The sequence below is a fragment of the Curcuma longa genome, chromosome 21 (genome assembly GCF_044706935.1).
Source record: "Curcuma longa cultivar G26 ecotype Majalengka, Jawa Barat chromosome 21, ITB_CL_G26_1.1, whole genome shotgun sequence".
Lineage (NCBI taxonomy): Eukaryota > Viridiplantae > Streptophyta > Magnoliopsida > Zingiberales > Zingiberaceae > Curcuma > Curcuma longa.
Window position 1 is genome coordinate 4,355,283 of NC_133881.1, and position 12,020 is coordinate 4,367,302.

The 12,020-nt window shown below is 36.6% G+C and overlaps 1 pseudogene; it reads left to right on the forward strand.

The window, feature by feature from the left end:
- Positions 1 to 4,876: 4,876 nt before the first annotated feature.
- On the forward strand, positions 4,877 to 9,372 carry LOC141814541 (uncharacterized; annotated as a pseudogene).
- The last annotated feature ends 2,648 nt before the right edge of the window (positions 9,373 to 12,020 follow it).

Consider the following 12,020-nt stretch of genomic DNA (forward strand, 5'->3'; position numbering starts at 1 on the left):
TTAGGCAAGGGTAAACCTTGTAGGTTAGACTTATAGGGTCAGGCTTAGGTAAGCCTAATAGGTTAGACAAATAACAGTTAGGCTTAGGTTGCTTATTTATTTTATGCTAAGCTTGCAGGAACTAAGAGCTGGAAGCAAGACTGAAGAAGTATAAGAGATGTAAACAGAAGCAGTCGAACTAAGCCCGAAGTCAACTCAAGTCAAATTTGATTAAACTTGCTTCGGGTGCTCAGATATTACTCCAAGTGCCTGAATGGTCTAGGCGCCCCTAGATGGTCTAGGCACTTGAATCAGGAAGAATCGACCTCGATAAAGATCAATAGAATCGGATTGGATTAGATCGGTCTGAGGCACCCAGAAAGGGATCTGGGCGCCCACAAGTGTCTTTATAAGGCCATCAATGTGTACCATCAAGAAAAACCACTACTCTACTAATCCTTCTTCCTGTGGTGTTGTTGAATGTCGACATGTCACGACCTGAGAGATAGCCGTCCGAAAAATTTTGGCAGCATCTCCCCAGTATCCATGATAATTCCCTGAATACAAACATACATAAAGGCCCACACGACCTATCCATACTACAAAATATGGATTATATACAAATAATCAAAAGTAAAGGTGACCCACACGGCCACTTACACATCCTACACATGCATAACAAATAAAATTCTAAATCTATACCACTACTATCGAATAAACTTGAAAAGTAATGAAAATTCGAAGTTACGTATGCGGAAACATAACAAGTACAACTATGAAATCACAAATAGGAAACATACTATAGTTTCAAAACACCGATACGAAATCAGAAATCCGATAGTGCAGAAAGTAAACAAACTACACACTATGTACCACAAACATGCTACAAATACATCCACACACACACATATAAAAATCCTCGTCGTGAGATGGCGTAGCTGGCAGATCTCTAGCCTCATCTGTAAGCTCCTACCTAATATCTAGGAAGATAGAAAAATCTCAGAGTCCAACTAGTGAGTACATAAATACTTAGTGGATAATAAGGAAAGACAGTGCATGATAAATAGCAAGAGTACAGATACATACCAGAAATCAACAAGTGATCAAATATATCTCTGCAGGTAATAAACAACTAACATGGATCTCATGAAATGCAATGAGCCATATGAATGACATATCACACATAATGCAACAATCAAGAGTCAATCAAGTAGACAACCAAAATGCAGTATACGTGCGGTCCAATACATATATATATCAATGACATGATGCACATATGCATGATGCAACTACCTATACTAGCTACAACACTCATGTATCTATATGAGTCTGAGGGTATCCGACATTCAAATGGCCATAACTCCAACTCTACAATAAAGTAGCATGGTGACCCAAAAGTAGGTAGCCATATATAGCTACGTACATCCTATGATCGATATCTGTCCTCTAATACTTGTCCCCGAGTATCAGCCCTATACTCTCTGAGTACCATCCCTAATCGGTGTCAAGGTCAGATCATCGACTCGGCTGCGTACACTGTCATACAACCACCATCACCGTGATGGAAATAGGGTATCATAACCACCTATATAGAAATGCCACTAAGGCTAACTATCCATGACGATGATCCCACAATCAAGTGGCTTACAATCGTCATCATACATATGATGTGATGATCAAAATCACAGTAATCTATATCTACCATGCTAATCAACATGCGTAGGTATAAGCCCTAATAATCACAGGTATCATAAGAAAAGAAACTATAACCTCTAATGATCATAGGTATCATAGGAACAGGAAATATAATCATAGAGATTAAAGAACTGATAAAACAGAATTGATAATCAAAGACCAATGGTATCAAGGACAAGCATGGAAGAAACATGAGTAGCATCAAAAGTATCCAAGTAACAAAAAGGAATAGAATCAAGGTATCTAACTACTAAACCTAGAAAAGAATCATGCACTGGAAAGAAGACATGTTGTATTAACCAAATGCAATAATTACCCACCTGATAAATCGCAGGTCAAATCCTAGAACCCCTAGAAATATCCTCGTATATAACGAACTCTACGAATCACTCAGGATCCTGCAAACACAATAATAACATTCCTAAATACCATGATATAACCAAGAAACCCTAATCAAACTAAAGTTAGTTTAATTCTATTTAATTAACCTAACCTGGGTTAGGCTAATCTAACCGTAGGGTAGCTATTAATAGGATTTAACTAATCCATTAATTAGATGTATTAATTAATTAATACAACCAAATCTCATGTTTAATTAAACCCAAGCTAACTACATTAGGTTAATAAATCCCATTAGCTTAATCTTACCTGATTAGGTTCATAGTTGTAATCATGGCTTGAAACAGATCAATCCAATAGGATTAGACCTAGTTCCAATCCAACTTACTTAAAACCTAATCCTTATTGATTAGATAAGTTTCTAAGAAACCCACCAACGAATTAAATAGATCCATCGCAAGCATAATACTATGAACAGATCAAACTCAATATAAAACCTTATGATCAGAACCTAACCACAACCTTCAAAAAATTGATCCAACCTTTCAACCCAAACCTAATCCTTTAATTAAGGTCTATTAGGGTTCATTTAATTCCTTTAATCCACAGTCAATCACCTCTAACTAAACAGAATTCTAATTTATACAAATTATGAATAGAACAATCTTAACCAAAGATTACATCCCAACATACCAACATCAACCAATCATGATCAAGAATTTTATAAGTATCAATTTCAAAGGCTTACCTCTGGTTGATTCAATGCCTTTGCCCTAGATTACCCTGCTCCTTTGATTTCCCTTCTTTTCTGTTGAAACCAAAAGTCATTCAAATCACAGCAACAAGCTATGGAGAGGGTGATCAATTAGCAACTCCACTCAAACCACACACAATCAAGATCCAATTACTTACTTCAAAAGAAGTCGTGCCCTATGATTCCTTGCCCTAACTTAGCTCGATCAAGCCTCCGCTGATCCCCCTTGCTGCCGAACAAGAAACCTCCACAGCTCCACTTCGTTCTGCCAAATCAAAGCATCTTTAAAACTTTAATCGAAATCCGGAAGAGGTCACCCAATCAAGGTTAAAAACATAGAAATTCTTAACCCTTACCTTAGATGGAACCGTGCCCTGACAGCCTTGGATACTGATGAGTTAGGGTTTTATAATTTTTAATCGATTTATTTTTGGGCTTTTACATGAAAATAAATTATAAAATGAATCGATTTGATCATATTTGTCCTATATTGCATAATTGAGGCTTGATTATAATTTTCATGATTTAATGGTGAATTTTTGCATTAATTTGGTTTTAATTGATTTTAGGGCTCAAATCGGACCAAGACTCGAGCTCAACCGTGGTCAAATCAAGTCAAATTTGCCCAAATTGATCAAGCCAACATGGAGGACATGACCTAGATCAAGCCTGATCAAAATCCCTTGAATTTTTTGGAAACCCTAAGCTGCCCTAAACCCTAGATCAAAGCTGCACCGTTGGATTCAAAATGGACGGCCCAGATTAATTGATTAATCAGCCGTATATAAAACCAAATTTAATCGATGAACAGTGTGGCTGCGCCACTGTTCATCGTCCCTCGCGCGAGCCGCTCCTCTGCTCGGCGACGTACGCGCACGGCAAAGCCCCATCCTCCCAAACCAATTCCATTGAGTTCCTTGATCCTGAGGAGTCCAAAGCCGGTCGATTGGGTATATTCCGGCAGCCGGACGGCGCGCGACGGCGAGGGTTTCTCCGGCGGCGCGTCAACCTCTGTTTTCTTGCGTGTTCCGGCCATCCACAGCTCAATCCGAAGCCGCGATTCCTTTGAGGGGTTCTCTGAGGATCGTGGGAGCACTCCTATATCATCAGCAAATTCATCGGAGCAAGAGAGAAGGAGAGGAATCCGGTTTTTGCAGCTGAAAATTTGCTCGTGCAGCAGCTCTGTTTGGCCGGAGAGGGTTTTTCGGGTTGTTTTTCAGGGTTCGGGCAGCGAGAAAACAACACCAGACGACATCGTTGAAGCTTCCAAGGGATTATTGAAGCCACATTGTGGATTCAACAGCTTGTTTGACACCAAGCTGAGGAGAACAAGGAAGAAGGGAAGGATGGATGTTTACTGTTTGTTCTTCTGTTTCTGAATTTTTTTTTCTTCTGATTTCATTTTTGTTAATTTCAATTCTTAGTTAATCCTTTGTTGACTTTGTTTGAGTTTGTTAATTCCTAATGCTAGTTTAGCTTTGTTTGGATTTAATGATTGTTTTAGAGCCATTGCTTAGCTTTATTTTAATGGTCTTTGCTTCAGCTTCTGATTTTCATTTTGCCGGTTCTGATAACATCAGTTTGGCACTGTTCCGTGCCAAGTCCGTGCCAATGTTATCTTGTTTAAAATTGGTTTAGGTGTTTTCAGTTGATTTTGTTTGTTGATAGTTAATTTGTTGCTGTAGTTAATTGCATTATTTGTTTTTGATTATTTCATTAGACATTTAGATTTGTTCCATTTTTTGTTGCATTTCATTTTCATTTTCATTTCATTTCAAAAAACACCAAAACCCCCATTTTTATTAGAAAACCCAAAAAATACGACATCGAAAGCTCAATTTAAACAATTTTCTACTAATCCTTGGAAAAACACGACTCGAGGCCCCTATACTTCATTTGTTTGTATTTATCGTGGGTTTTCGATAAAATTTAAAATCAATTTGCAACCCTACTCGTGACACATAATCTAGGGTTGTCAAATTTTGGCGCCGTTGCCGGGGAATTTAGTAGAAATTGTTTATTTTGAGCTTTAGTACAGTTTTGCATTTTTGTTTTTATTTTTCTTGAATTAATTGCATATCTGATCTTTTTCCTTTGTTTTTGTTGTTTATGACCAGGAGTGCAGGTGATGAATTAGCTGAGTTTGATCCAGAGCTAGAACGAACTTTGAGAGCACTGAGGGCCTTGAAAATTCGAGAGAGAGCTTCTAACTTGACAGAGAGCAGCAGTTCTGATTTGACCAGTCCCAGTCCCATGGCAGAGAGTAGCAAGACTATGAAGGAGCTTGCAGCTCCTGATGCTGGTTACCAGTATTCATGCATTGCTTATCCAGAGTTAGCTGGAGATTTTGAGCTCAGATCAGGCCTCATTCACCTTTTGCCCAAGTTTCAGGGACTATCTGGAGAAGATCCCAACAGACACCTGCACGAGTTTCATATTGTTTGCTCCACCATGAAGCCACAAGGAATTTCTGAAGAAGATATCAAGTTGAGAGCCTTTCCTTTTTCACTGACTGGAGTAGCAAAGGATTGGCTCTATTATTTGCCTACTGGACATGTCTCTAGCTGGATTGAAATGAAGAAGGCATTCTTAGAAAAATTTTTCCCAGCTTCCAGAACGGCAATCATAAGGAAGAACATATGTGGCATTCAGCAAGTAGTGGGGGAGACCCTTTATGATTATTGGGAGAGGTTCAAGAAGTTATGCTCTAGCTGTCCTCAACACCAAATTAGTGAGCAACTTCTTGTTCAATATTTTTATGAAGGTTTACTTCCCATGGATAGAAGCATGATTGATGCTGCAGCTGGTGGAGCATTGGTGAACAAAACCCCTGAACAAGCAAGAGAGTTGATTTCCAACATGGCGGAGAATTCACAACAATTTGGGAGTAGAGCACTTACTACTAGAGGGGTTAGTGAAGTTCAATGGTTTCAAATGAACAAAAAGAGATAAAGAACTCACTTGTTGGAATTGACTTCATTGGTGAAGCAAATGGCTTTAAGCAACATGGGCAAGGAGCAAAATTTTCCTATAGCTTCCTCAACAAATCAAGCCATGAGGGTGTGTAGCATATGTTCAAGTCAAGAGCATGATTCTAACCTTTGCCCTAATCTTCAACAAGATGAATCGGTTGCGGCCTTGGCTAGAGCACAATTTCCACAAAGGAATGATCCATTTTCATCAACATACAACCCGGGGTGGAAGAATCATCCAAATTTGAAGTATGGGAATGCTTTTTATCAACAACAACCTTCCCAAGCTTCCCAACAACAAAATCAGCCCCAAATTCAACAATTTCAGCCTTCATTTCAACCCCAACAACAACAATATCAAAGTGGACAGATTCAACAAGGTTTCCAACAGCCCCCTCATCAATTCCAACAATTTCCAAATCAATTCCAACAATTTCAGCAACCTACACATCAATTTCAGCAGCCACAACACCAATTTCAGCAATTAAATCAACCATTTCAACCTCCTTTTCAGAATTTCCAGCAAGGGCAGCAACCTATACCGAATTCCCAGCAAGTTTTTCAGCCTTTCCCGAGCCAAATTCAACAATTCCAACCTCCTTTGTCAAACACACAACAAGGACAACAACCTCCTATGTTTCAAGCTCAACAAAAGCCATATATGAGCTATGGAAATCCTAATTCTACCAATATGCAACAACAAAGGATGGAGGAGATTTTGCAACAAGTGGTAATGCAACAACAAAATCTTGAAAGGCAAATGGGACAATTGGCAAGTGGGATGAATCAATTGCAAGCTCAAGGTTCAAGTCAACTACCATCACAAACAACTCCCAACCCTAAGGGGAATGTTAGTGCCATCACGTTGAGGAGTGGGAAGTCAATTGCAAATCCAAACATCCCAAATTCTGAAATTAATCAGAAAATTCCAGCACCCTCAATTTCAGCTCAAAACAGCCCCGAAAATGGTTTTTCAGCATCTACGGGTGGTCAAAATTCACAACCAAGCTCCTCCTCAATCAATCATCCAATTTTGGTGGAAGAACATGAAGAAAACAGAATTTTTGAGGATGGGACAGCAGCTATACCAACCCAAGATGCAGCCCCTAGTTCGACACAACAAAATTCAGCTCAAGAGGAGGTTTCTAGGGTGCCTTTGCCTTTTCCACAGCGTAAAACTCAAGCAAAAAGGAATGTAGAGGAGGAGAAAGCCAAGGAATATCAAGAGCTTGTCAACTTGTTTAGCAAGGTGGAAATTAATGTGCCATTGTTGACCATGATCAAGCAAATCCCAAAATATGCCAAGTTTCTTAAGGACTTGTGTGTGCACAAAAAGAAACTCAAGGGAAATGAATTGATTAACCTGGGGAAGAATGTTTCAGCTCTTTTTCAGTCTATTCCTCAGAAATGTGAAGACCCAGGAGTTTTTACAGTCTCTTGTGAGATAGGGAGCAACACTTTTCACGATGCCATGCTTGATTTGGGAGCCTCAATTAATGTGATGCCTAGATCAGTTTTTCAGATGCTTGGGATAGGTCCTATGCAGCCTACAGGAGTGGTTATTCAGCTAGCAGATAGGAGCCAAACTCACCCCGCAGGTATGATTGAAGATGTACTTGTGAAAGTGAAAGAATTGATTTTTCCTGCAGATTTTTATATCATGGACATGGAGGGTGATTACTTGGCACACGGATCGCCACTTATACTTGGGAGGCCATTTTTGAAGACTGCTAGGACGAAGATTGATGTACATGCAGGCACACTATCCATGGAGATTGGAGATACGGTGGTCCAGTTCAGCCTTTTCGATGCTATGAAACACCCTAGGGAGGATCACTCTATCATGAGCATGAGTATTTTAGATGATTTGTTGGATATTGATGTGTTGGCTGATCATGTTTTATTTGATGGTTTCAGGGATTCAGAGGAGACTTTGACTATCGAGACAGCTGCCCCGGAGCCTATTTCTGACCTATTTTTTGCAGGTGATGATCGAGTGAGTGTAGGGGATTCCACTGAACCCCAAGAATCACCACTCTTGATGGAGGATTCAGAGGAGAGATATTTGAGTGTAGGGGATTGCACCGAGCCCCAAGAATCACCAATATCTACAGTACAGTCACAGCCTGAGTTGAAGCCTCTGCCAGATCACTTGAAGTATGTTTACTTGGGAGATGATCATCAGCTACCAGTCATCATTGCAAATAATTTAAGCCAGAGCAGGAGGAAAAATTGCTACAAGTCTTGAAGCAGCACAGGAGAGCTATTGGATGGACACTTGATGACATACCTGGGATTAGTCCAGCTATTTGCATGCATCGAATTCATTTAGAAGAGAACATGAAGCCAGTGAGACAACCACAGAGGAGACTCAACCCATTGATGCTAGAAGTGGTGAAGGAAGAGGTAACTAAACTACTACGGGCAGGTATCATCTATCCTATCTCTGATTCTAAGTGGGTTAGTCCTATTCATGTGGTTCCAAAAAAATCAGGAGTGACTGTAGTGGCAAATGAAAAGAATGAGTTGCTTCCTATGAGAGTGAAAAATTCATGGAGAGTTTGTATTGATTATAGGAAGCTAAACCAAGCCACTAGGAAAGATCACTATCCACTGCCCTTTATTGATCAGATGTTGGAAAGATTGGCAGGGAAGTCTCACTATTGTTTTTTAGATGGTTTTACAGGCTATTTTCAGATTTGCATAGATCCGGAGGACCAGGAGAAGACCACCTTCACTTGTCCTTTCGGCACATTTGCCTACAGACGGATGCCATTTGGGTTGTGTAACGCTCCAGGGACCTTCCAGAGGTGCATGGTAAGTATATTTGGTGAGTTGCTAGAGCACTGCATGGAGGTATTCATGGATGACTTTTCTGTATTTGGCACTTCGTTTGATTCATGCTTAGAAAATTTGTCGAGAGTTTTACATCGATGCATCGAGACTGATCTTGTTCTTAATTTTGAAAAATGTCATTTTATGGTTGAGCATGGAATTGTCTTGGGCCACATCGTCTCTAGGAAAGGTATTGAGGTAGATCCTGCAAAAATAAGTGTTATTTCTTCTTTATCTTACCCCGTATGCGTACGGGATGTTCGAGCTTTTCTTGGCCATGCAGGATTCTACAGGAGATTTATTAGAGACTTCAGTAAGATTGCTCTTCCACTCTCGAGGCTCTTGCAAAAAGATGTGGATTTTTGCTTCGACGAAAAATGCAAAGAAGCTTTTCAGAAATTAAGGGAGGCCCTTATCTCAGCTCCTATCATTATACCACCTGATTGGAATTTACCTTTTGAACTAATGTGTGATGCTTCGAATTTTGCTGTAGGAGCTGTGCTGGGACAGAGAGTAGATGGAGCCTCACATGTGATTTGCTATGCTTCGAAAACCTTGGATGCTGCGCAGGCTAACTACACCACGACAGAGAAGGAGCTTCTTTCTATTGTCTTTGCTTTGGATAGATTTAGATCTTATTTATTGTGTTCTCACGTGGTTGTATTTTCTGATCATGCAGCGTTGAAATACCTCCTGAAGAAACCTGATGCAAAGCCCAGATTGATCCGATGGATGCTGCTACTTCAAGAATTTGATTTGGAGATACGAGACCGAAGTGGCAAGAAGAATAATATATAATAATTTTGAAATCTTGTTTTTCAAAATAGTTTTGCAAGAGTGTTTTAAAATAGGTAGGTTTTTGAAAAACTAATAATTATCCTTTTAATTCAGAGTCTCCCCCTGAACCAGACACGTCATTAGGATTCTTTGTTAACCACAAAGCAGCTTCCCTATGTGTCTAGCTAGGGTTTGACCCAGAATAAAAAGGTAATGTATAAAATAATTTTGAAATTTAATTTTAGGAAAAATAATTTTAAGTTAATTATACTCTTTCGATTTAGACCTCCCCCTAAATCTGACACTTCCACAGGGCCCCTTGTTAGCCACAAGGCAATCTCCCTAAGTGTCTTAGAGGTTAATCTAAATCAGCCAGAGTAACTAACTTAAGATTTTTTTTTTTAAATATAATTTTTGAATTTTTAAGGTTTGTTTTTAAGAGGTCTTTTTTTTTAAAAAATATGATCTTTCAAGAATGACCTCCCCCTGAACTAGACACTCTCTTAGGACATCCTTGTTGACCACAAGGATTTTCTGCCTATGTGTCTTAGGGTTCTTAGACTTAGTGTTGACCTAGAGGTTTTGTGTCTAATGTGTTGGTCAACCAAGTTTTCAAATATATAATGTTTTGAAAAGTTATAGTATAGATACACCCAGCAAGCATGAAACTCAAGGAAATATCAATTTTCAAAAATAGTTTTTATAAAAATATTTATAGTAATTTTTGAAAATCTTTTTCAAAATATTGTACTTTAATTGTCCTTATCATCTCACCCGTACTAAGTGTTGCAATACATAGCATACACGGGTAACCTTATGGGTTGTGTGAGATGAGTTCAGTTTTATCTTTGTTTATTGTGAAGAGGTATCTATACTTGATCAATTTTGAGTTAGATTCAGGTTTAGCCTTCAACCAATTAAGTACATATTTCAAAAATTGATTCCCAGGTGGGTGGCGAGGCAAGGGGCCTTCTTGGTTATCGGAGCAACGACCACTTCCTAGACAGAATCAATCCAAGAAATTATGGACTTAATCAATTTATTGAAAAACCTTGGTCTAACTAGTCTAGGATGTGGCGAGGTAGCTTCGGCCAGTTCAGTTCGACTCCGTGAACCAAGTCAGGTACTCCTTACCCTTCTTGACCACTTTGTCTAGCCTCTCTGACGTACTATCATCTCGCCCCACCCTGGTACTATGTTGGCAATAATTGATCAAGTAGTTGGTCCTTAAACTATCCTAATTTCTAATACAGAAAAATAAACATGATGACATGTCATGTTATATGCACTTAAAGTAAAGCAGATGCATGTCATGGCAAGTATGCATGAGTCAAACAATTCACACAATAATAATTTTTTTTGTTTCTAAGGATGTATCAAATTCTCGATTTGATACATGTCGTGTGGACCCGCGAGCGTGTCAACCCACTTTGACACACTTTGAATTTTATTTTTATTATTTCATTTGGTAATATTTTAATTTAGTTTCATAATTAAACGTAATTTCTTTTAATTAGGTTCATAGCTTTTAAGTTTGTATTATTAATTTTAATTTAATTTAATTAATTTTAATTTAATTTAATTTAATTTAATTTAATTTAATTTTTTAATTTAATTTAATTTAATTTAATTTAATTTAATTTAATTTTAATTTAATTTAATTTAATTTTTTTAATTTAATTTAATTTATGTTTGCATTATATCAACTTATATTATTTATAGTTTGAATTATTCGCAAAGGACGGCTCCCCGGGGCTCAATCCTTGCAATAATTGAATAATAATTAAGTTTGAATGATTAATAAATTTGAGTTTTAAGGTTTAATTTGACTTGTTAAAATTTATAAAAATATTTTCCTATATTTTAGGATTTTAATTTCGAATTATTGAATTTAATTCTTCGAGTTATTTAATGTTTCATAATTAAAAAGTACAGAATTATAATTAATTTTTTATTTAATTTGAATTTTTAATATTTAATTTATTAGAATTATTTAATATTTCATAATTAAATGGTACTGAATTATAATTAATTTTATTATTTAATTTTGAATTTTTATTATTTATTTATTAATTTTAGGATTTATCTTGTTGAAATTTGAATTTTTCTTATTATTAGGATTATTTTGAATTTTTAATTTCGAATTTTTAAGTAAAATTGAATTGTTTAATTTATCTTGATGTTTATTAATTTTTGTTTAGTTGAATTATTATTAATTTTCGTAATTAAATTATTTAAGGTTTATAAATTAAAGAGTTGGTTTAATTTTTTATTTATTCGAGATAAATCTAACTTAATTAAATTTGTATTATTAATGATTGAATTGGTTAAATTTGAATTAGTTGAACTTTTATTTAATTTATTAATTATCTCTAATTTTTTATTTATTTGTAATAATTCTAGAGCAATTGAATTTGTATCATTAATAGTTGAATTGGTTAAAGTTGAATTTTTATTTGATATAATTTTACTAATTATCTTTAATTTCTTATTTACTTGAGAAATTTCTAACTAATTAAATTTGTATTATTATTAATTAAATTAATTAGATTTGAATTAGTTAAATTATTATTTAATTCAGAATTTTTAATTAATTTATTAAGATTAGATGAATTTTCCTTATTTTTAGGATCTACATTTGAATTTTTCAATTTATCTAATTTAGTTAT